The sequence below is a fragment of the Heliangelus exortis genome, chromosome 2 (genome assembly GCF_036169615.1).
Source record: "Heliangelus exortis chromosome 2, bHelExo1.hap1, whole genome shotgun sequence".
NCBI classification, from domain to species: domain Eukaryota; kingdom Metazoa; phylum Chordata; class Aves; order Apodiformes; family Trochilidae; genus Heliangelus; species Heliangelus exortis.
Window position 1 is genome coordinate 58,863,699 of NC_092423.1, and position 25,976 is coordinate 58,889,674.

The window sequence follows — 25,976 nt, forward strand, 5'->3', positions numbered from 1 at the left end:
ATAACTCTGCTAAAATTAACGGAATTAAAAATACATGAAATCAGGATCTAACAAGGGTAAAGCTTTTATTCTAAGACTGGATGTACCAAGGAAAGGAAAGATGCCTCACTACTGATTTTTTAAGAGTGCCTGTTGTTTGGTCCTTCTGTTTTGCAAATACTTATGCAACTGGAATTTGCCCTTTCAGCTGAAGATGCCAGCTGCCATCTTCACCTGGTGCAGTATCCCAGAAAACAATCAGTCACATTTAACAGTTACTGGCTATCAGTATCAGGGGAATTGGACCTTCTTATATTAGGATTATAAAGCAGTAGGTACAGTCTGGCATGCAGTTGTGTGCATCAGCAGTTGTTGTCAGTGGCAAAGTTATTTTCAGACATTTTTCAGTGTTATCCAGAGGCTTCTAACAGGCAAAGAGCAGCAAGGCTCCTGTTTCTTCGAAGCCCACAAAACTAACTCAACTTTTTTTGACTGACCTGTTAACCCACCAGCCATCTAAAGAGGTCATTGCTCTTTAGCCTAATGATTTCAAAAAAACGGTGAAGGAGAAGCACCAGGTGATGAGCAGAAGTTGGCAATAGGTACTAGAACAGGATGGAGGTCCTTGCATCCCATAATGTGTCCCATTTCCCTAGGCTGCACGCTCCCTTAGTTCAAAAGGTTCTCCAGAGTGGACTCATCCTCATCGCTACCACAGCTGGGACACTGAGGCTGCACCTCTCCAAGGACAGCCCTGGGAAGAACCAATTGGGATTTTAATTTAAAGAGTATTATCTGGGCTTGTTCCACCCACCACTGTGTATGCCTCTGGTCCTTTGTGGATGTGCATAGTGAACTTTTATCACATAATATAAAGGACAATACATTTACACTTCAATAGTATATCTAGAATTATTTATACATATAATGTCTCATTAAAGTAGTAGTTTTAAGAAAATCAAAATACATGTTGACAGAATTGCCCTCAGTTTCTTGAAAAATGTCCATCTTAAATTAAATTAAAGTTTATGTTGAATTGGTTAAAGAAAGACCCCACATTCTGTAAGAGCAGCTCAGGCTCCATCAGTCAGACCAGCTCTATCAAGTACAGCTACTTCTGTTGGGTACCAAACAAAACTGAATAAAACAAAGAAAAAGACCATTGACATTTCTCTACTGCTACACCAAATGTGTTCAGCTGTGTTCTTAGACAGTAGAGAGCTTTCTAGGAAAAGGCTCTTGGAATTTATGCACACTTGTGCTATGCACTATACTGCTGTGAACAGCTCAAAGGTCATCTCTAAATGATTTTACAGACTCTACATCTTCTACTTGGAAACAGGAACACAGTGAGAAATAATTTTGGTTTACTAGAAAGAGAACCATGGAATGGGGGAAAAATGAGAAGCAATGAACTCCCCTCCTGTCTGCAAACATATTAGTAACTGTTAAAACCTTAACATGAGAATGTACAGGACAGTTTTGCATAAGATTCAAAAGTAAAAACTCAGTAAATAGTTTATACTGCTACACTTATTTAAATTATACTCCCCATTTCCCAGGGACACAACATAACTGACAAGTTACTTATTGTTTCCATGCAGTTATGGAACCAATGTTCTGCAAAGTACTGCTGAGTACTGCAAAGTGGGTGCTTCAGCTATAAACTCATGGGCACTTGTTCTATTTCTTAAGGTTCTCATGTTAAACAATTGCATTTCAACATACTTCATAATAGAGCAAGTCATGAAAATGCAGAATTAGGAGTATTAAATAAATTTTGTATTGAATAGTGCACCAGAAGACTGATTCAGTTTTCTGAGGATTTTCACGGTAGTAAAAAATTTAAGTGATTTGCATGAAAGGATAACATAACCCTAGGACATTACCAATAACAGCTCTAAACCACAGAAATTGCATCATATAACTAATAAACTACCTCTTTCAGAGCTGCCAGGCTGTAGCTCATTTGTGCTGGTATCATAAGAAATGTACATGGACTTTTAACAGAATGGGATCTTAATAACATTCACATGTCACAAAGACCTTGTCCCAGAGTTGGTTTTTTTTAATTACTATTATTGTAGAACATTGTGCATCAGTGACCAGCTATCACAAAACCACTCCCAGATTACCTTCAGGCTCTGTAGCAGCTTTCCTCTGCTGTCTCACCTGAGCATGGGGGATTTCTTCAAGACCCGGGATCACTTCAGCTGACCCAACAGGCAGATGTTCTGATCTGCACCAAGAGTATAAAGTTATCTTTTGATAAGTGAAAGGCAGCGACTGCTTTGAAGTAAAGCAGTTCCTTAGAGAACAGTCAGCCTCAGAAGCAACCAGATTGATGGCCAGTACCACCAGTAAAGATAAGCCCAAGGTTGCCAAGCATGATACAACTTGCATGACATGCACTTATCAGCCCTGTCCCAAAGGCCACCTGAGATCTCAAGCATCTTATGGTGCTGTGGCTAGACAGCTGCAGTTTTAATCTTGCCACATGCCTCCAATACCTCCAACGGGCAGAGTTTCAGAACAGCTAAGGTTTTGTATTGGTTTTCTTGCATTCTCCCCTAACAGAAGCCTAGGAGGCAATCCAAATTTCTGTCTGGGAGACACCCAGCCTGGAGAGCAGAGGGAATAGGGAGAAACTGGTAAAACTGATGACAACATCCCAGGTATTCTACTCCCACAGGCTAATATTAAGCACTGAGCAGCCGAAAGCACTGTTTCCCTTCACTACATGCATACACTTTACTGGTGCATGCATTAAAAAGCCTGTTCAAGTAGGTGACTCTGTACGACCTTAAAGCTGGGCACGAGTTGTTGTTTATAAAAATGAGAGTCATACCACTCAGGAGAAGCAAGAGTCTTAACCGTACTTATTTTCTGTTGTCCTAAAACATAATCAGTCCCTGAGAAGCCCGGTGCTAGGCAACTTCTTTTTACTTGCCTCTTCAATGATGATTGTGAATTATGCTCAGTTGCAGAGACAGCAAACAACTCTCAGTTGTCTCTCATGACAAAACCAGACATAGTTTACACACCAAATATCAAATTCATATGACATACGTTTCACAATTGGCTTCCAGCATTAACACACAGAAGGGTAAGAAAAAAACAACCAACCAATAATCAAGCTGTCTCACTGCTTGGAGCCATCGACACTGCAAGAAAAAGCCTGAAATATACAAGAAAGTAACTAGAAAATCCATCTTGGACACATCCATCTGCTGAATTACATATCTGTATCATCACAGTACTTCAGCAAGCCCTAATCATGAACCATGACAAACCACTTCAATCAGCATGATAGAAATTAAACTACTTGCACTATTCCACTGTGATTACTCTGAGAAATGTCTCAGGAGGAGAATGTAACAAGTGCTTAGAAGCATCTCAACTGCAGCTTAAATTATAGGAGTGTAATTCTCTTCACTTAAACAACTATATTGCTCTAGCTTTTAGAAGTAAAATATGAAAATGGTGAGGAACTGGATTACAGAATGCACACAAAAGCATGGGCAAGTGAGCCAGCTCTCAAGAGTCTCTGGTTATTCTCCATATAAAGTGCTAAACATTTTCTGCTTTTGCAGTATTGACACATCTTTGTTTCACATCCCAGAAGATGGCAGCAGTCCCACAGTATTTTATGGCTTTGGAAACACCATTTCAATAGTTAAGTTTCTCTATTGAACCACAGAAGCAGTAAAGAGTCCCTAGCATCACTTTGCTGCTAACATAAAAGTTTGTACCTTGCAAATTACCACCTATTCACAGGGGGTTTAAATTTATTTTAAATTAAGCGAATAGCACCAGTACTAAAACACTTCATAAATGGCCTTCTAAAAGGACATGCAATACTCTTTATTTACTACTGAGGAGATATTAAACACTGAGGAGATATTAAAATTATTAACACTGAGGAGATGTTAAAAAGTATTAAAAGCTCTGTGCTCATCTTAAGCATTACATTCCCTTCCTCCAGCTCTTCTAGAGAGATTTAACAGAAGCCTGGCAGACTTACAAATGCCTGAGAAAATTATGGACACCTAGTAGGAAACAATTTTCTTAGATTTTCAGTGCAAAATCATGAACTTTGTTGAAAAAAAACTAGTCAGGTATGGTTTATGGAGGCGTACTGTGGATTCACACAATATCAGTATTATAGCAATTACACTTTTCATACCATGGAAGAAGGAGTAAAATGTTCATACCATGTATGACCTGTTCCTAGTTATCACAGGCTTAGCATTGCTTACATTTTACCAATGCTAAATGACACACACAGAACACTAGAGAGGAAAAGTGCAATCTCATGACAACCCAGGGTCCTGCAAAGCCTTGCTACCAGACCAGACTCTCAAGAGAAACTGATGATGAAGCCCAAGACTGCATTGTGGATTTAGTGTCAGAGACTGCAACTGCAACTTGTAACTTCATATTATTCCACTCATTCCAGGACCACATCAAGGGTCTCTTCTGAAAATCTGTTCCTTGGTTTCATAAGTAGCCTTCAGCACATCCCAAAATGCTCTGGGCACAAACTCAAGACTGAGAACAACTCAGCTCACTCAGATAATTGTCTGTGAGAAGGAAATATAACTAAAGAAGTGATGAAAAAAGTAGAAACAGACAACTTAATTACCTGCAGATTCAGTCCTTAGTATCAACTATGAAGCAAGGATTGCCATTTCTACTGTGCAAAAATGGATCCTAGCATTGTTTTTGTCATAGAAATCAAATATTTTTGAACTCAGAATTCCAGTTTTCAAGTCTCTTTTGATTACTTACCAGAAGTTATGTTCTAAACAAATGCAGAGAAAGGTTTCGAAAGTGTTCAAAAGAAGGTATAAGGTTACCCCTGCTATGCTCTGGCATCAATGAAAGGTGACAAAACATACTTGCCTTGAAACACATTTACAACAATGCTGCAGAAATTTAGAAGTCTCTTTTCTCCTTTTCCTCTTAACAATGTAACAACCTTAGAGACCAATTTGAAAAAAAAAAAAAACCAAACATGTTTTTCCATCTAGCCCTTTACGCTTTACTTGACCTTGCAGGGTAGCCTTCCTAAAGCAGTGAACTATCCTAATGAGCTAATGAGAGCAGAATTTATACCTGTTTTCTGGTTAAGAGCATCTGTAGCTTTTTGACATTTCATAAATATATGATTTTATATTTACATATATTTCACACATTTCATATATAACAAGCACAATGTTTTGTTTGTCATAAACAAGAATTCCCCTGCCAAGGGAATGCTTCTTTCTTACCATACATCTCCTCACACTCACATACACACGTTTGCAGCAAGAACACAAAAATTATGCTGTAGGTCAGGTAAGGTGTAAAAAAATTCTCTCCAATCATTTCAGTTTTAGTCTTGTCTTGTGAGGCTTTTTCTGGACATGACAGACGTCTAAGAGAGCAATGAAAAGCATCGCTGAACACCTCTCATTTTACTCTGCATGTCAAACAAAATGTAAGCCATGGACTTTTGTGCCAGGAAACACATACCTGCCAGTGTGGCAAGCTGAATCTCCTCCCTGCCCATCCAGGACGGTTTAGGGAGGCATGGGACTGAATGCCTGTGAGGAATAGCAGAATGAAGAAGCACAGAAACCAAGAAATGGGGAAACAGAGGAGAGCATAGAATTACCCCTTCCAAAAAGAGCAAACTGGAAGCTTATACCAACACATTTCATGACTGAGATGCAGTTGCATAATGCCTTGGAACCCACTGCTTAGCCTTTTCTACTTCTAAGCAAATGGTCCTACATTTGGGACCAGTTCTCTTTAAAGGAAGATTTCTATTTTGGCAATGTGTTTGGCACAGCTGAAATATAAAATGAAAGTAAGATGAACAAAATATCAATGAGCCCAATGTCCTCAGTATCTTGTTCCAGAATTACAAAACAATTCTTCAGTTCAGGCTTCCACCAGCACTCTCTCCATTCACTGGGTTCCTGAATACACTAATACAAGTGCGCTTACTTGTGTTTATGTTTTAGTCACAAAAAAGCAGGCCTTGGGGTGCTGGCTCTCCTGGATGTTTTAAGAGGCCTTTAAGAGTATGTTATCTTCATCTTCTGACATTACTTTGAAGTTAAGATTACAGAATATCCATATTGTTTTTTCTGTGTGAATCCCAATAAATGTATTTTTGAGGAAGCCTAAAAAACTCTTATGTTCTGTCGAACTTAAGAATCACTCTGAGGTAAGTCATCACACAGCTATGAAACGTTTAACTTTTCTAACATTGTAAATACTGTTTTTCACACTTCTCCCTTCTCCTCCAGTCACTGCTGAGTTACTGAGCAAAGTCCACAGAATGAGCGGCAGGAAGAAAAAGCAATGGATCATCTCCTGTTAGTTGCTAAGAGGAGTCCAATTTAAGCAATAGAAGTTATTTAAGTTTGGACAATGTACATGCCAATTATCTTCAGTTCTTATAATTCACAGACCATAAATAGTTTGGCATTTCCTAATCAGACAAATTTCTATAACACTTTGTGTAATCACCTAGCCCTAGATAAACTTCAAACGTTCTTTTCAACACAGAGAAATATTTGGCAGTTAGGTCACAAAAAGCTTACATATTTATCACTTGCCACAAATGCTGGCATCTTCATACATTAAAGTTTTACTTCACTAATTGTAAAATTAAAGTATCATAGTCAGGGGGCTAAATATGAAATGTCGCAGTGAGCCATCATGTATTCTTAAACTGAAAGTCACAGCGCATGATTTATTCTGGCCTGATTAGACTGAAAGTACTATTATGTATTGAACGTACCTTGCAAGAAATTTCTCTGCAAAAGAACAGGGTAAGGTTTCTGCTTGGAATCAGAGGAACGTGCTCAGAGGGATGCAAATTATTTTTTTACTGCTAGACTTCAATTTTATCACATGAAAGTAACTGTACTACTACCAAACCAAGATGTCAGAAGACTAACAGGAAAAACATCTTTAAAATAAAACAATAAAACAATTGGTCCTCAAAAACAGAGGGGTTATTTTAGCTGGTCTTTAGAGCAGTGTCTTCCACCAAAGGAAAAAGGAAGACTAGTGCAACCTAGGGTCAGCAAGAGGCAGCATAGAATCAGGAAAATCAGGGATCTCTAGCAATGGCTTTGCTGAAAACCCAAGCATGCCATGTAACTCTATCTAAAAGGTCCTATTACCTTATCAGTTTCTCATCTCTACCAGCAGAGATATTTGACGAACAATATGTTTCAGGAGAGAAACAGTAAAGACATCTTTAAAATTATAAGATAATCGCTTCTGAAAAGCAAAAGGGTTATTTTTAGCTGTTTTCACCAGCCTTTTCCACAAAAAAGCCTAGTGGAGCTAGGGACAGCAAGAAGCAGCATACAAGCAGATACAAGAGCAAAATCAGGTCACCTTGTAGATGTTACAGAAACCCATTCTGGCCCTGTGCACCTCTGCTTCTACACGACAGGTCTCTGCCCTCTGTCAATGCCAGCTAGGAGAGCTATGCAGCTGCAAACAGGGAAACAGCAGGGAAACAGGGACTCTGCAGGCTGAGATTTCTAGGCACAGAAGATGCCTCTTGAACCCTTGCTGCTAGTGTCCCATAAAAGACTGGGTTCGAGGACACTGCCATAGGGCCTTATCCACTGACACTCCAAACTGAATGCACCATCTCAAGTTTGCTTTCAAATGAAAGCCAGGTTAGTGCTGCCTGTATCTATTGCTCGCCTTTATTCACCGAATCGCAGAATGCACTAGGTTGGAAAGGGCCTTTAAAGAGCCATCTAGTCCCAGCCCCCTGCAGTGAGCAGACATTTTGAACTAGATCAGGTTACCCAGAGCCCCATAATGCCTGACCTTGAATGTCTCCAGGGATGGGGCCCCCACCACAACTCTGGGCAATCTGTTTCTGTATTCCACCTTTCTTACAGTGAAGAACTCCTTCCTAATGCCTAATCTAAATCTACACTGCTCTAGTTTAGGACTGTAAGTAATTTTGTATAAGTAAACAATTAAAAAACTTACTCCAACAAGTTAAACAGTGCTACAAAGTTCTATGTTTCCTATTGTGGATAAGGTTTTGAGAAACCCTCTGGGAAGAGACAATTTCACAGGAGCTGCTCTGGGCTTGGGCCCCATGGTCCTGCCCTCTCCAGCACTCTTTCTTTGCCAGAAGATCCATCAGTCCCATAGCCTTCATACTCACCAGTATGCAGAGAAGCTACACGAAAACATTCAGAAAACCATCCCTGCCTGCAGGATAGCATTCTACAATAAATTCTGAAATATAATTCTTGTTTGACGACAGGATTCCAAAAAGTGTTAAGGCAAGAATGGTAAATAAAAGCGTTGGCAATTTTACATACTAGAGAGGAAAAAAACCCCAAACTTATAATAACTAGTGTGTCTCACTTCTTTCTACAGTATGTTCTATAGTGAAAAAAAAATCTCCTTGATCATACCTTGATCCAACCACACTGCTACCTGAGAAAAAACAGGCATCAACATATATATGAGATTTTATCTATCCCTGGCCATTCAGGTGGGGTGCTTGTGTGCCATTCAAAACTGAGTGAGCAGAAATAATTTCATCTGGATTTGGTCTAAAAAAAGTAGTTCTTTCAGTAAACCCAGAACGCTAACGATAATATAGTTTCAAATTCTATAAACCTGGCAGACTGTGGGATTTCTGCCTTCCAGAGTCAATGCTGTATTTCCTGTGAAAAAAATGCAATGACCTATAACACTAAGAAGACTGATGGAAGCACTTCATCTGATTATCTTGTATAGTACCAAGAATTAATTGGATACCAAAGGATGTGCTATTTCTATAGTTATAGATCAAGACCAACCACACACAAAAACAGAAGAAAAGGTGTGTGGTACCACAGGGTACTTTCCAAAGCCAGGCACATATTGCTGACAAACATCCTCTCTCCCTTTCAAAACATGCTCCACTGTGCCTCTTAGCCACTGATTCATGCAAAGCCCTCTCTTACCTGGCCCATGCTCATACTGCATGCACAAAGAGCTGAAAAGTGGTGGCCCCTGAGAGTGTAGCAAGCCTGGAGACCTCCCAAGCAGAGGCTGTTTTGCACAGGGAAGAACCTCTGGAGAAATGGAGCCCTGGGAAGAGCAGAGCTCTCCCCAGCAACAAACCTGCAATGGGTGAGGGAACCCAAGAGAGCCAGGGCATGAGTGATGCCTTGGAGGTGCCAGAGCAGCAAGCAAGAACTTGGCCAAAATAGAGAAGCCTTGATAAGGGGCTGTGCTCAATTCTACAGAGGACAAGAAGGAAAACCAGGAGGCTTCAGCCAACCATGGATGTCTAGAGGGCTTCCTCCCCCTGGATGAGGGCATGCCCTAGGGCCACCTCTGAAGCAGGACCAGCAGGCACCTTGCCAAAATATCCCAATGGAGCCTTGGCAAGGGCCATCCTCAGTGCTGTAGAGGAAGGCAAAAAACCACCCAGGGACACTTACTACCTCACTGTGGGGGGAAAGAAGCCTTCCTTCCTGCATCAGCAGGGCACGAGCGGCCATCTTGAGCACCAGGCCATAACATAACCAAAACAGGACAGAGAAGCCCTGACAAGGGTCATGCTCAGTGCTGCAGAGGAAGACTTAAAAAACCCAGGCACTGGGGCCAATCTGCCCCAGGAGAAAACTCCTTCCTGACCCCAGCAGAGCTGTCGATGTGAGCAAGACCTGCTTCCTGCACCCCAGGGCTGCTCGTGTCTCCCAGGAGAAGCCCAAGCCCTATCCTCCCTCAATCTGCAGACATTTCAGGGGTTTCCAAGAATGTCCACATGCTGCCCAGCTCATAGACTCTGGGGAAACTCCCCACAGCTGGCAGGACACCAGTGAGTGCTCCAAAGCACTCTCAACCCTGGCAACATCTCCACTTCCCCCTTCTTACAGCTGAGGTACCCCCAGGCACCTCCATGTCTTGATGGCTCTTTTCATTGGGGTTCTCATCACCTCAGCAGGCTGGGCTCTCTTCATCTCCAGCCTGTGGTCTTCACCATCAGCCCCCTCCAAGTAATTGTCCTGGCTCCTCGAGGACTTACTCTCAGATGTGTTTGGGCTGCCCCCAGGCCAGCTCTGGCAGCAGGACATGGGAGGATGCCCCTTTTTATACTGCCCGAGGGCATTGTGACTGCTGCCTTGCCACAATTACACTGTGACATGGGGGTGATGTGGCCCCTCCAAGCACATCCCCACCCACCACCCACCTTCCTTGGGAGGAAGGCCTTTGGGGTGTTGTCCCCGGGGAGGTCCCTGTGCCCAGGAGGCTCTCCCTGACCTTGGTGGCCACCATGCACTGAGCATAGGTGCTGGACGTACCTGATGCCTCCTCTGCCACACTGGTCCCAAGGACAAACCCAGTGCTGGTACACTTCTTTCACACCATGGCAGAAACCAACCCTGCAGCCCAGAAACCACTCCTCTCTGGGCTGCTCCCTCTTTGCATCAGAGCTAAAGGCCATGAGGTCACAGTGGGACAAGAACCAGGGGCTTGATATGGCTGAAGAGAAACCTTTGTCTGAGTGCCCAATGGGGATAATTTGAGAAGCTGCAGCTTGCAGAAAAGAAAAAGGATAACCAGAACTATACTTTGGGCTGGATTGTGCTATTACATCACCAGGGTAATATCCCAGGCTTTGAAAAACATGGAGCAGAGGTTTCATCAGTGTGGTGGAAAGGCTGGTCATTTTACAACCTGTTGTGGGATAATAGTGGAAGATTGGAAAGGAGGATTGTAAACACAGTCTTGTGAAATCACCATTTACCCCAAATGAAGCACTGCTTAGTCATTAAAGACCAACCAGAACTGGGCAATACACTAGCATCCCTAGCAGGTGGAACAGAGAATTTGGGGCCTAACAAGCTGGTGCAAATCAGCATGAAATATTTGAAATTTAAGCCTCATATACACACCTCTTTGCACTTTATTTCACTTGAAAATGCAATTGCTTGCTTAAAATGTTTGTAAGTTGAGGAAAGTCAAACCACTTCTCTATTGCACATAAATCTTGATGCTGAGTAGAAAAATGCCTCTTTCCAAATGGAAATGGAAAACTTATTTTGGAGTGCAAAAATAAAAATCAAAGCAATAAACCAACCATTTGTGCATGCTCTGACTGCAAGAACACCAGAGTGCCTCAGCAGAGAATGTAAATGAAAAAGAATCAAGCCTCCTGCACTGAGACTTCTGTGAGATTTCTCTCCTCTGAGCCAATTACTCCTCAAGGGATGCTGTTTTGTTCCCAGATAAAAGTACCCTGTAAAAACTAAGTAAAACTTAGTTTTAGTAAAAAGTTGAGTTTTAGTAAAACATTTTTTTCCTTTTTTTCTTTCTTTTTTTTTTTTTAACCAGGATTTTTCTGATTTGCCTCCCGCTGCACTTGCGCCAGAGTACAGCTGAAGGCACTTGCAGTTTTGTACTGCAACTCTAGAGTGCAGTCAACACCAGGCATATCAGAGGATTTTCAGATTTCTTCTTTCAGAATGCTTGTCCCCATTTCTCAGGCTAAAGTCTTGACCTGTGCATCTTACTCAAAATGGTAACTAATTTTTCAGTATGAAAGTAATTTCCATTATTTGACTACTCTTAGTCCTTCAGAGACATGTTACTTGAATGACTTCAGAGAATAAAAAAGTTTATTTCAGAGCTAAGTAAAGGCCAGATCAGAATTCAGTACTTACCTGAATGACATCTATGCCAGACATTGACTAGGTGTTGAATTTATGACATTAAGTTGGGAGGGAGTGTTGATTTGCCTGAGGGTAGGCAGGGCCTGCAGAGGGACCTGGACAGGCTGGATTGATGGGTCAAAGCCAGTTCAGTGTGTGGTTCAGTAAGGCCAAGAACCAGGTCCTGCACTTCAGCCAGAAGAATCACATGCAATGCTAGAGGCTAGGGGAAGAGAGCCCGGAAAGCTGCCAAGATTAAAAGGACTTGGGGGTGTAGATTAACAGCCTGCTGGATATGAACCAGCAGTGTGCCCAGGTGGACAAGAAAGCCTATGGCATCCTGGCCTGTATCAGAAATAGTGTGGCCAGCAGGACTAAGGGAAGAGATCAGCACTGATGAGGCTGCACCTCAACTAACTGTTCAGTTTTGGGCCCCTCACTACAAGGACATTGAGTTGCTGGGGTGTGCCCAGAGAAGGGCAACAAAGCTGGTGAAAAGTCTAGAGTGAAAACCCTATGAGGAGAGGCTGAGGGAACACTGATTTACCTAGGCTGGAGAAGAGGAGGCTGAGGGGAGACTTTATTGTTCTCTACCACTACCTGAAAGGAGGTTATAGTGAGTTGGGGGTTGGTGACTTCTCCCTAATAAAAAGCAGCAGGACGAGAGGGTATGGTCTCAAGTTGTGCCAGGGGAGCTTTAAATTGGTTATTAGAAGAGACTTCATCACTGCAAGGATAATTAAACACTGGAACAGGCTGCCAAGGGAGGTGGTTGAATCACTATCCCTGGAGGTATTTAAAAGACATGTAGATGTGGTGCTTAGGAACATGGTTTAAGTGCTGGACTTGATTAGGTTATGGTTGAGTAGAGTTAGGTTATGGTTTAGTTAGGTTAGGTTACAGTGATCTTAAAGGTTTTTTCCAACCAGAATGATTCAGTGAACTATTTGTGAACTACTACTGGGGAACATATGCTATCCTATTTGTATGATGTTAGTCTGCATAGGGAAAGTACACAATTAGGCACAGTGAACTGGCAATATAAGCAATTGTATAGGAATGCACAGATTCTCTGCAATTAGTAGCTATACAGAACAACAGAACTCAGTTACGTGATCTAAGTGTGATCAGAAAAGAAAACACTACAGAGAAGAGACACCTCACTTTTCTTTCTCATACATTCTGTCTATAGCTTTTTGCTGCATATTTTGTGATGGTAAGATGTAAGCCACTCCAAATGATTAATTTTAAGATACTATCTCCAGATATTAACTATCAAGTATTTCCTATTTCATGTAGGTAAGTTAGATTATCCAGTTAACCATAAACGCTGTTTTGGTCTCCATGGTTACTCAGTTGATTCTGACATTTTCCTTCCACACCACTAGTTGCCAAGGCTACAAATTGTTATACAGCAGCTACAAGTCAAGATTGCAACCTCCTTCTGCATGCAGCAGTTATATGTTATCTTTCTTTACAGAGTATTTGAGTCCTGAAGGTATTCTCAGTGGCGTTCTTTGAGATAACTAAGTTAATAGGTTTGTTATAAAAAGAGAGAATGCTCACCAAAGCTATCAAATGTAAAATGTATGTGGTGTAACATTGTCAGAAATAAAGCAATTGAGCAATTTCTGGCAAAGTTAGGAGTATCCTGGTCTTATTCTAAAACAGAATTTATAAACCCAGACCAAGAGAAACTGAAACACAGAATAATTATTTCTAATGTAAAGTCAGTATTCCCTTACCAACAGGGATAATTTCCTGCACTGCACAGTAGCTACTTAATAAAAGAATTAGAAATGCTCACACATCTCCTGCCCTATGTAAACTGACATGATGAGGCAAGACAACCTATGAACACAAGAAGAGACTGAGTAGGAAGTGCACTTGGCTAGGTTTACAGGTTTCTGCTCACAAAATTGCAAAGAATTTTATGGGGACATTCATATGTCCTAATACCTGAACTGCGGGGAGAATACACAGCTAAAATAATGGAACTGTATACAGACTCTGAACATTTAATGATCTACATCAGATCACATTTAAAAAATAGATGTATAAAGCAAGAATATGCTGCATAGTACAGGGTGTAGGTGTTGAGAAAATCAGACTTCTCTGATGCCTCTTCTGGGCCACTTTGAAAATTCAGCCTCTCTTTCTATCAGCTACCAAATTGTGGGAGTTTGAACTTTGGAGCTTTGTATCTTGCCAAGAGATGGTGTAAAAACTCAGAGCTAGCTGAGATTCAAAAGGAACTTGAGTAGACTAGAAATACACAGACAAACTCCACAATGGAGGAGTTTCAACCACGGAGTGAAATAACAGCTAAATGCTGGGCAGGTGTTAAAGCTGACATGTATATTTACTTTTGGCAACAATATAGAACTGCACTAATTGAACTTCCGGGTTGACTGTGCTTCTGTAAGAAATATATGACATTTAATTTTAAGAAGTAGGTCTCCAACATAGAAGAGGGTAAGAATGAGTTTTACACATCAGATTCTGTTCAAGATAAAATTACACTGTGAGGTATCAAAACTCTTTGATGCTCAGCCTGGCTAATTGCAAATAACTTGGATTTTAAGTTCCAGGACCTTCATCACCCCCTTTAACTATAAAGAGTACAATGATACGGTTATAAAAACGGACCATGATGACACCGTTTCCTTTCTCATAAATCTCTGTTGGCTTTAATATCCCCATTCCAGTTGGATATTCCTTTTTGGGAGGGTGGCCTGGCAGGGCCATTCCTTGTTGCCAGTATGGACCAGAAATCAAGGAACCAGATGAGAAACCTTCTAAATGGAGTACGGTCAGTCATTTTCAAGTTAATTTCCATCAGCCTATCAAGAACATGAGCTCTTTGTTCTACTGCTAGTGCTACTAGTGTATTGCCCTGTTCTTCAGGGACAGGTTGGATGGGGCTTTAAGCAAGCTGGTCTAAAGGGATGCATCCCTATCGATATGGAGGGGTTAGAACTAGAAGTTTTTTTTTAAGGTCCTTTCTAACCCAAACCATTCTATGACTTGCCAGTGCTCATGGTATATGCTATTTTGCAGCTGCTACAGGAAAATGAAAAAAAAAAAGTGCTCTGATAACGTTAAAATGTCAATGCTTGAACATACAACCACTTTTATCTCTTCTTTTTACCTCGTCTAATTCCCACCTTACTAACTTTAATTAAAGTCTGACATTTCCTGAAGCTACTCGTATCTCCCTTGGTACAGGGGGCCCCTAAGTTATCTGCTCTGTATAGCAAGGAACTGAATCTCTGAACTGTAATAGGGGCAATTTGACAAGGGGTTGTTGGAGTGAGTCCAGAGGAAGGCCACAAAGATCAGAGGGCTGAAGCACCTCTCATATGGTGACAAGCTGAGAGAGCTGGGGTTGTTCAGCCTGGGAAAGGCTGTTGGGAGACATTACAGTGGCCTTCCTACACCTGAAGGGGGCCTCCAGGAAAGCTGGTGAGGAACATTTTACAAGAACACGTTTGAAACGCACAGCTCTTCGCATTTCATTTCATTTGAAAATGTAATTGCTTAAAAAGTTGCTATGCTGAACAAAGTTAAACTGCTTCCCCGTGGCACATAGACTTAGGTGTTGAGTAGAAAAACGTCTCTTTTCAAATAAAAATGGACCTCTTAGAGTATGATTGTAAAAATCAAAGCAAGAAACCAACCATTTCTGCATGCTTTGACTGTAAAAACACCAGTGCCTCAGCAGAAAATGTGACAGAGGCAAGAACTGTGATAGTACAAAATCAGAGACAGAAATGCTGAATATTTTATGGAAAAGCTGTGCCAAGCTACCTGTGAGTACCCTCATAGAGGCTTCAAAGAGAGGTACTTGTCAGTAGGATGCAGGGCTTTGCCTGCAGTGCAATGCCAGGTGCCCAGCCCAATGCTTATCAGAAACGTGTAAAGGTAAGAATCAGGTCTAGCACAGCTCATGCCAGACAGGTCCTGCAACTGCAGTCTCTATACAAAAGCCCTACTACAAGCCAAGTGTCACCAAAACATTGCACGTAGACGTAGAAAAGTCAAAAGCCATGTGGATGGCAAAGGTTTCGTGATGGGATCCCAACTTCGAGGCAGACCAACAGGCATACCTGCAGTTGCCTTGAGAGCACCGGGATGATCAATGTCACATGGCACAGAAGCTTCGTATCTTAAGACCTTTACTTAATGTCTTGAGATCCGGGAACCTCTTGCTGCTTTATCTCCAGCCGTGGCAACAGCCGCGAAGTCAAGTCTCTGGAAAGGTAAAACCCTTCTCGGGGTAACTCCTTGGAAGGTAACCCGGCTCCATTGCAGTTCATCCCCCTGTGGAGGGGGACGGCAGCAGCCATGGCAGACTGCACCGGGACCGGGAGAGGGGAAGGGAGAGGGGAAGGGAGATGGATCGCCCGCCACATGCCGCAGACACCGAGGGATCAACACCGGCCCCGGGGGCGGCATTTCGATCTCGCAGCCCTGCCGGGGGTCGGCGCCATTTGCCGCCCCCGTCGCCCGGCATCTCTCCCGTGCCCCCTCCTCAAGATGGAGGCGCGGCGCTTCCTCTCCTCTGTCTTGGGATGGACTCGGACCAACTCCGTGTTCTCCCCTTAAGGCTGCTTCCAATCCCTTTTCTCCCTTCCGCAGGGTCGCTACTACTGCCCCGACACGCAGGTGTCACTCCTTTTCGCTGAGGCGGGTTCGGCGGCCTCAGTTGCTGGGGCGGCAACGGGGGATACGTTTGAGAGGGTAGGTGGGGTGCCTCTGGACAGTGATCCTGCGCGGAAGGCGGAGGCCGCCCCCGGGAGGTGTGCGGAGGGACGGCGCCTGCTCCTGAGTCAGCAGCAGCGAGTGCGGCGGGAGGCATCCTCGCCACCCCGTCCTCCCCTGCCCTGCCCCTCCCCGCCCCGCCCCGCCGAGCGACCCCGGACCCCAGTACCGCGCCGACTCCAAGCCCCGGCTCTGCCCACCCGGCGAAGAGAAGGGGGCGGTTGGAGTTCAGGCGGCTGCTGCTTTCCGCCGCCGCCAGGTAGGCTCCCAGCAGCGGCCTGGGCGCGGCCGCAGGTGCCGGTACGGGCGGGGAAGGGGTGGGAAGCGGAGTCCGCACTGCTTAGACTCCCCGCCCGGCCACGAACTCCCCGGGCTGGGTGCCGGGCAGCCGCCACCGACGAGGAGCTGGGGTCTGCGGGGAAGCGCAGCTCAAAGCCGCCTCGCAGGCGGGCGGTCTCCCTGTGTTAAGGGCCCCGGGGAAAGGAGTGCTGTGCAGACACGGGTGGGAGCGTCGTGCTGAAATGCTGCCGGGACAGCGGTAGCGGTGATGCTGTCTTAATGGTGTTCTGCCTGCTTCCCCCGCCCGTCTGCGTGGGTGGTGTGTGCGTCTGCAACCTGTTAGGCCCGGAGTGTGGGGAGAAACAGCAGTGGGCTGCTCGGGGGGGAACGTGCATGTATTTTGTTATTTAATTTGCAGAGAGGTTTAGGTTACATCCATTTATAAAGTATTATCTTTATCTATAAATTTCTTTCTGAAGGATTAGAATTTCGATGGGGTGTTTGCAAAGTATGCATTTAGGTATATCCTGTCTGAGCTCGGAAATTAGATCATTATGTTGTTCCCCATGTGTATGTGTTTATATGTGTATTCGAAGAATTTTATTCTTGACAACTTGCTCTCTAGTCTTCTGTGGAAGTGTGTGTTTGTTAGAACCAAAACATGTATTTATGTGTGACTGTATGTGAATCTGTGCATTCTGAGCAGTAGAGCAGAGCTTAAACAGCAGAAAATACCGTGTATGATTTTGAGATTGCTGCAGTTTTGCATACTGTCTACATTGTGTTTGCTGTACAAAACCAGATGACAGTTTCATCATCCCCTTGACCCCCTTTAGGAGCACAGCTCAGGTAGCCTATGAATAGTCATATAGTTGAGGAACAAAATGAAATACACTGTTTTGCCCTCTGTTTCTCCTGATTGGTTTCTGCTGTACAATTTGCTCTGATTTGCTTTGTATTGACTTCATGACAAGATAGTGGAGCTGATGCAGGATATGCTTTTATATGTTTTAAACCAGGGGTATGTTTTGTGTTTTTACCTGCCTCTGCCTTTAGCAAATCGTATTGTATGAGACTGATTCTCAGCAATGTGGCTCTAATAGATGTTTGTTTTGTTTAATTAACTCCTTGTGTTTGGCAAGGTTGACTGCTGCAGTGTGTATTTCACAATTAGGCATAATCTGAATCCTAACAAAACTGGCATGTTACAGAGTTAAACTGTCTGTGAGCATTTTGGTAGCTAAGATGCTGGAGTTTGAGCTGCTCAGCGTGCTACTAATCCAGTTGGGTGTCTGAGCAGTGCAGGTAAGGCGAGAGTACGTGAGTGCGAGCTTCATGGGTTTCCCTTAAGCACAAGGCAAAGAAAACTGCAGTGTAGCCAGGATGGTACATTATTGAAGCTAAGTGAAGTCATGGGGAGAAGGAAATTATGTGCTGGGGATGCTTGCCCAGTTTAATCTTTCCCTATTTTTCCTTCAGGGACTGTGATGGAGGGCTGGAGGGAGATGCATTTCTGTAATGCTTCTGAAAACTTCAGGTTCTATAAACAGCACATGCAAGTGTGGATCTGCTCCATCTTTTCTAGGTGCCTGTCAGTGAGCTACAGTTCTGTCAGTTCTCATGGGCTGCGTGAAGAAGTTTGGTGAGCTGTGGGCACTGTGGTTTCGTTCTGCTTTGCATACAGCTGACCTCTTAATGCATTAGGTTTGGATGCTGTCTGGGCAAGCTGATAATTTCAGTGGTGTGGAAAAGGGGGATGCCTTCCCTGCATACAGCCTACCTTTCTACAGTCCTGTAATGTTGCCTTCAATTCTGAGGCCAGACCTAGAGTAACATGTTCCAGTGGTTCATGTAAACTCATCCAGGGCCTCCTGTGCTGAACTGCACCTGTGAATTTGTAATACTTACTCAAGGTGCTCTGGAAGAAGTCAGGCCCTTTCTGTCTCAAGACCTGCTCCAGGCTGCCTGACACTGACTGAAGTTGTTATATTTTGATTGTGTCTGAAGCAAAGAGGAATTTGGTCTACTTTGCTACTAAAACAGAGTCATTGTCAAAACCTCCCGTGAGATCCTAAATTGGTCACTGCAGGTTTTATGGCCATGAGTTAGTGAAAATGCAGCTAAGTCTCTAATCAGTAAGAATAATACCATATTGAGTAATGCACGTTGAATTGTAATGGTGAGCTAGTGGATCCCCTTTTTTAATCTCAAACTGCTAAAGAGGTACAGTTACCACTTGGGGCTGTTCTGCTCCAAAAAGTGACTGGATGGAAACATCCGTCCAAATGCAGCAGCCATCCATCCAAGTGCAGCAGCCTTCCTGCTTGTGTCTGTTCAAAACTGCCTTTTTCTACCTTCCACTTTCTCGATCTGTTAGTAATTTAGCAGCAACTAATCTGTGGATGAATGAGTGCTATTCCATTCTAGCCCGTGTTGCCACGGTGCTGAATGGGGTTTCATATTCTGTCTGAGCACAATAAAGCTAGGCAAGTGTAAAAAAAGAGAGAACTGCAAGAACATGAAAATACATGAGTAAACAATGGAATAGTTTGGATTTTTTTTTCTCTAAGAGGAAGATGATGTAGCAGATAAAAAGGGGGGAAAAGCCCACAAAACTCCTAAACCGAACCAAAAATCCCTAGGTTTTTACTTAGGCACAAAACAAACCTGAAAGTCCTCGAAGTGCAGCAAGACTGTCGTGATAGTGTGTTCATTCCTTTGCTGCAATCCATGGGTTTCAGTAACCTGTGCTGGATGCCTGCCAGTTGGCTCCATGGTTCCACATGGGAGCATACCAAATAGTGCTTTTGGTGAGAAACCAAGGCTTAAAAAGATAGTTGACACCATGGCCTGCGCTCTACTGCCTGTGGGATTATGGGCTTTCTAGACAGAGTAGTTCAGGAGCTCACAGAGATGCAGTTTTCTGTAGCTCCACTCCCAGGTTTTATTACTACCATTAGGATGAAGTCTTTTTCTCCAACATCTTATCATCTAGAAATGAAATGCTGCTTCCCCGTACGCTGGCAAAGAGCACTTGCATTTGAATGCTCTCACACTTCTTTGGTCAATAAGATTCTGGAAGCAGGTAGGAGATATGAACCCATGGCTTGCATCCTACCAAAGAAAGTAGATATGCAAGTTGTGGGGAAATAAAGTTCATGCAGGGGGTTTGTTTGTTTGTTTTTTGTTTGTTTCAGTTTTGTTTTGTTTAGTTTTGGGGGGTTTTGTTTGGTTTTTTATTGCTTGATTGTATGGTTTTGGCTGGTTGGTTTTTGTTTTGAATTTTTTGGTTGTTTTTGGTTTTTTGCAAGGCCTTTGCTGTTCTGGATGTCAAAACTACAGGGGTGGCTTCTGTGAGAAGCTGCTAGAAGCTTTCCCTATGTCCAACAGAATCAGTGCCATCCAGCTCCAAGAGTGATCTGTTCCTGGCCAGGGCCAGTAACATGTGCAGTGTGGGCCCAGCCTCTCTGGCAGTGATGTTACTGTTCTAGGGACACCAGAACAAGACACTGGAGTCCATGTGCAGATAAAAGGGCCAGATAAGAGAGAGGGTGCTTTTGTGGTGTTTGTATTTTGTTTGGTTTGGTTGGGTTGGGTTATTTTTAGGTCGGTATTTATTGAGGGTTTATGTGGGGTTTATTGGCTACTGAACTGGGTTTTGTGGGGTTTTTGAATTGTTTATTAACAATCTTGCAAAACCTTCAGGGCAGAGATGTTCCCCATTGTGAGGGGTGGGGTGGGAAAGCAGGGCTCAGTGGTGTCTTGACAGCCAGGAGATCTTTGCGGTGAGCCTGCCCAGTGTTGGTGCAGTTGGCCTCAGCTGTGGGAGTGGCACTGGTTGCTGGGGGCTGGCTGTAGCAAGGGCTCCTTAGAGCCCCCCCAGGGGCCCTGTGGTGCTCTGGGGACCCTACTGCAGGAATCCCAGCAGTGGTGGTGCAGTGCCCCAACTCATGGTTGGGGGTGAATCTACCTGCATGGGCTCTTCCTCCTTTTGAGGTGGATCCACCTCCATTAGCTGTTGCTCTGCAGGGTATGGATCTACCTGCATGGGCTCCTTGCCTTTCTGTGATGGATTGACCTTCCCGGGCAGTAGGTTGCTCCCGGTGAGAGCTCCAGCCACTGCTCGCCTGCTGTCTCTGCTGCTGCTCCTGTGAGCCAGCCTCCATTGCTTGGGATGTGGAGGCATCCTCAGTGGTTCCAGTGACCACTTCTTGCGCTGGCTGGTCAACATGGCCACTCCCCTCCCTTCTCCAGATCCTCCTCTGCCCACTGTCTCTCAGGGTATTGGGTGAGCCGTGGGCCAGTGCAGGGTGCCTGCTGGCTAATGGATAGATAGTGATGTCACAGTGTGAAGTTCTGGGGTTGGGTGGTGGCCCAGGGCACCATTTTGCTTGCCAGAGAGAAAGGCTGCTTGGTGCCATGGCTGACGTCCTCTCAGTGGGGCAGTGGCCACAGTGTCCCAGGAGTGTTGGGGAATATCCATTACTCCCCAGCCACTTGACTCCATGAGAGCGGCATCATGCCCACAGCTGACAGGAGCAGAGAGGGGCAGGGGAAGGCCTGGCATCCTCCCTGCTGCTGCACAGGGCTGACACAAGGAGTTCAGTGTAGGATGCCTACCAAGGCCCTTGGGGCTGGGAGGTATGGGGCTTGAAGCCTGAGAAAGGCCCATGGAGTACTGTTGTTCCTGGCTAGTTCTGCTCTCAGCTACTGAAGGGGTGGTTGAAGATGAAGCCAGACCCACCCTGGTATTGCACAAAGAATACCTGCAGATCAGTTGTGACTCCAGAGAAGCACAGAGGACTAATTGTATCTGGGCTACAGGCTCTTCAGGGAAGTGCTTAGAGTGAAGGGTATCCAGGTACCTCTCTGCTGTCAGTTGTTTCCTGTTGACCTCAGGCAGTGTAAAGGCTGTTGAGAATACAGATATTTTTCTTTCCTCCACGGTGACTAAACGACAGTTTGCAAACTGAAGTCTTGATGACTGTTGTGCCTGTGAAGGTGTTTCTGGTGATGGCATACTGTGCCTGCACTCTCACAGTGACAGCAGATCCCAAAGCACCAACCCTTTATCCCTTGTTGAGTCCTGTCCTCTGCTTTCATGGCTTGTGCAGACACAGAAGGCAAGACTGACTTTTCCCCATGACACCAGTGGTTAGTTTAAAGGTGTCATCTCTCTGCTATTTGGGGAGGGACTTGGGGGTGTTGGCTGATGAGGAGCTCACCATGAATGAGCAGGCAGTGTGTGCTGGCAGCCCACAAAGTGAACTGTATCCCAGGCTGCATCAAAAGAAGCATGACCAGCAGATCAAGGGAGGTGATTCTTTCCCTTTACTCTGCCCTCATGAAAACCCCACATGGAGTACTGTGTCCAGTTCTGGAGCCCTCAACACAGGAAGGACATGGAGCAGAGGAGGGCCACAAAGATGATCAGAGAGCTAGAGCAGCTCTGCTTTAGAGCCAGTCTGACAGAGTTGGGGTTGTTCAGCCTAGAAAAGAGAAGATTCTTGGAGACCTTGTAGTGGCCTTCTTGTACCTGAAGGGGGCCTATCGGAGAGCTGCAGAGGGACTTTTTACAAGTGGTGGGATGAAAGGTAACAGTTATAATCTGCAAGACGGTAGATTTAGGTTAGTTATTGGGAAGAAATTCTTTGGTGTGAGGGTGTGAGGTCAGCAAGACCCTGAAGCAGGTTGACCAGGGAGTTTGTAGATGTCCCCTTGCTACAAGTGTTCAAGACCAGGTTGGACAGGGCTTTGAGCAAGCTGGTACAGTGGAAGGTGCACCTGCCAGTGTAAGGCGGTTTGGAACTAGATTAAGGTCCCTTCCAACCCAAGCTGTTCTATGATAATATAGGAAGCTTTGAAAGAAATAAAACATGCTTAATCATCTGAGATGGCTCTCCATAGCTTTTCAGCTCAGTGTGTTTTGTGTGCACATGTTATTGATCTGTTTATAACAAGCAAATAGTTTTATAAATAGCAGTGTTAATGAAGATTTCTGTGAATTTGCCTCTTGACATTAAACAGTTTTTTTCCATTGTGCCCTCTTTCCACAGTGTGCACCTATAGTGTGACACATGAACTACCATTTTAAATTATGGAAACTTGATGACCTGTTTTTAGGAGTGGGTTTGTAACAGTGCAGTTATGCCATTTCTGTCTTGGCTTCTTTTTACAGAAGTGACGCATAAGGAAAAATGGTCATAATCCCAAGAACTGCAGTACAGCAGTACTAACTTAAATTTATGTTCTGAGGGGAAAAAATATTCTGTTTCAACTCAGTGCTATAGCAAAGCTTTTGTTGTAGTTTTAATAGATTTACTGTAGTAATTTTTGAACTTGAACAAGTCCAAAATAAATTAATATTTTTGGTGTGTGCTGTGCGCTTATGTGATCCAGCTTAAAATATCTATGTGAGTATCTTTCTTCTTACTCTTCTTAGAGTTTACTCAAGTTTCTCCAGATGGATCAGCCCTCACCTGCAAATTGTAACTTTGACACAAAAGGTTGTCTCCATATCTATTTCCATATCTAGATGGAGACATCTATCTATGTCTCCATATCTGCTGTGGATTCCTGCTTGCTTTATTTATAATGACATTTAAACTAGGAAGCGGATTGAGACCACACAACTTTGTCACACAGGCCTTCATTCAGCAGCCAGACAGTAACAACTTTAAGCTCTGCAGGCCAGAAAAAGTCATACCACTTTTTCTGCATGTGTATATCACCTTCTGTAGTCTGATAAATCCATTTTTCCATCCATAGCTCAAATGCATATTATGTAAGCTCATTGGATAGCTGTTTTTGTTACTTTTGAGTTTTTTGTTTTGTTCTGGTTTGGTTTTTTTTGTGATCTGTTTTCCTGTTGTAAAATTAGTTCAATACTGGAAGAAGAGAAATTCTGAAATATTTATTGGGAAGTTACAAACAGATTAGACAAAAATTAAGAGGAAGATGTAAGAGTGTTTTATCTTGCCTTTGAGCTGTGAAAGGGACTAGGTATACAGTGTTGTTCCTTCAAACTCTCCCATTCTGGGTCTCATTTTGTTTTCACTGCAGAATGTGTGTTCAGTGATAGCAGAGGGAATTGATAAGTGAGGTCTCCTCCTTGTGGAAATGGAAAACTTATGGAAACTAGAGTTGTTTTGGAGGAATTGTCCAATAGTTTGCCCCTCCTCTGATGGGAAGTATTTCTAAGTCCCTGGCCTGTTTGGTGGAGAGTGCAGGGCTCTCAGATGTGTAGTTCTCTTAGTCTGCTCTGCTGTGCTCTTTCTGACATTAGCCCTCTGATTAGTGGGTGTCCTCTCCCTGGTGGTCTGGATGACCTTGGACTATACAAATGTCTGTATTGCAAAGTAAGTAGTAACAATGCTGAATTATTCTGACCTTTTTCTTCTTATTATTGTATATCACAATATCATGTAAATCCTGACACCAGTATGTCAGCAGAGCAGTTCCACCATTCATTGGAGTTTTTTTAATATTTTTTTTACCTTCCTGTGAGTAATTCTTGACACTGTATACACTTGCTAGGCATCTCACCATTAGGATTTCCACTGTTATTTGCTCCGTCCACAGCAGTTGTAATAAAGGCTACTTAAATCTCATAGGATAAAATAACTTCCCATAAAGCACTGCCGTTGTGGTTTTATTTGTCCAGTTAGGACCACTTAGCTGTTGACAGAGCTGTGGGTGCCAGTGGAACCAGTGGAGCACATAATCCATCCAGTATAACACAGCAGGGTTTTCTGCTATTTAGTTTGTTGTTTTATCACCGTTAACCTATAGTTTGTGCCTTGAACTTGATGAAGGAAATTGATTTAGAGTTGGGGCATAATGCCAATGTAATGTCAACCTTCAAAAAGACCTGTGGGAGCCCCTCTGAGTAAAGCAGAGAAATGTGTGCAATTTTAGCTACATACTGGAGCTGCAATTGCTTTCAATCGGTGGTCATGGTTTTCTGTTTTCAAGGACAGTACCTATTAGAAAATTGTGTGAGATAGGAAGGTGGTTTTCACAGGTCATAAGAACTGATGACTCTATGATAACTTTCACATCTGCAGAAGGGCTTGAAAATTGTCCCTTTTATTTAGATGACTAACATGTGGTTGTTCTGATTATGTATGTTGATGCAGTACCTGTTAATGCTAGATCTCCTAGTGCCTGCACATGTATTGAGGTTTTTTTGTTATGAAGTTTTATTTTTCTCTCTTCTGCAGTATTAATATAATGTTAGTGCTCAGCTGTTAACTGACTGGCTCAGGTATTAATGCAGGTACAATAGCTGATGAAATAACTAGTTTGAGTATTACATGAGAGGTGGATTTTCTGAAGGATTTTCTTGTATTATGTTTAGTAGTGATGTTGGCATATGTGTGTGCATTTATGCATATAGACACTTCCATTAAGTGCAGGACCACCCAATCACTAATGTGTTACTTTATTCAGCCATTCTGCTTTTCATAATGGGGATTTTGCTTTAGCTGTGGCTTGATTCTGTTTCTGTGTTTTCTTTGGCATTTTCTTTGGCATTTTGCCTAACTGTACTAATGACCAGAAGGGCAGTGAGGTGCCTTTCCCACTGAATCTAGTGTGGCTGGGCCCAGCATTCAGGACCCTTGCTCTCATGGAGGTCTCTGCTATCTGGCTGCTTTCATGACACCACTTGCTCCTGTGGATTTCAGAGTAAGGCTATAATGTAACACATACATATTTTTATCATACCTGCCTATATACTTCTCCAGGCTCACATACATACCTTATATAGCAGCTAGTGCAAGTCAGACCTGAACTGTTAAGAGCCAAGAAAATGTGAAGTCATTACGAGCAGTGCTGGCTGCTTTTATTGTTACAAAAATAAAAGGCTTTATGGTATCACTGAAGAATAGAGATTAAGCTAGAAAATTAATCTTGTGGCCTCACTTATTTTCAACTGCTGGAATCTTGTGGCTGAACTTAGATCTCTTGTGTTTGTGTGATGAAACTTGCACTTGCAGGGAACAGCACAGTATCATGGGTAAGATAAAAAGATTAAAGGAAGATGAGAAAAAAATACTAAAAGCATGCATTGCAGCAGTGCTTGCTGTCTTAACTGTTTAAGAAAGCATGAAGTTTCTGGTGGTTGTATTCTTATATGTGGTTCAGAAGCTATGCACTGAATTGTGACCATGTATGCTTTGTTTCTGAGCTTGATCCTGGTATCAGGAAAAGCAAATGAGTTCTGCAGGGAATGCAAGCTCTTCTGAGATTTCATAGAATCAT

At 43.4% G+C, this 25,976-nt stretch overlaps 1 protein-coding gene across 2 annotated transcripts in view; it reads left to right on the plus strand.

Moving 5' to 3' along the window:
- The first annotated feature begins 16,499 nt into the window (after positions 1–16,499).
- The window catches only part of KIAA0319 (KIAA0319 ortholog), a 56,166-nt gene continuing 46,689 nt past the window's right edge, over positions 16,500–25,976 (plus strand). For both annotated transcript variants that reach the window (XM_071736301.1, XM_071736300.1), the window contains exon 1: positions 16,500–16,692. The gene's annotated coding sequence lies outside the window, so the exon portion shown is untranslated. The remainder of the gene's footprint in view (positions 16,693–25,976) is intronic.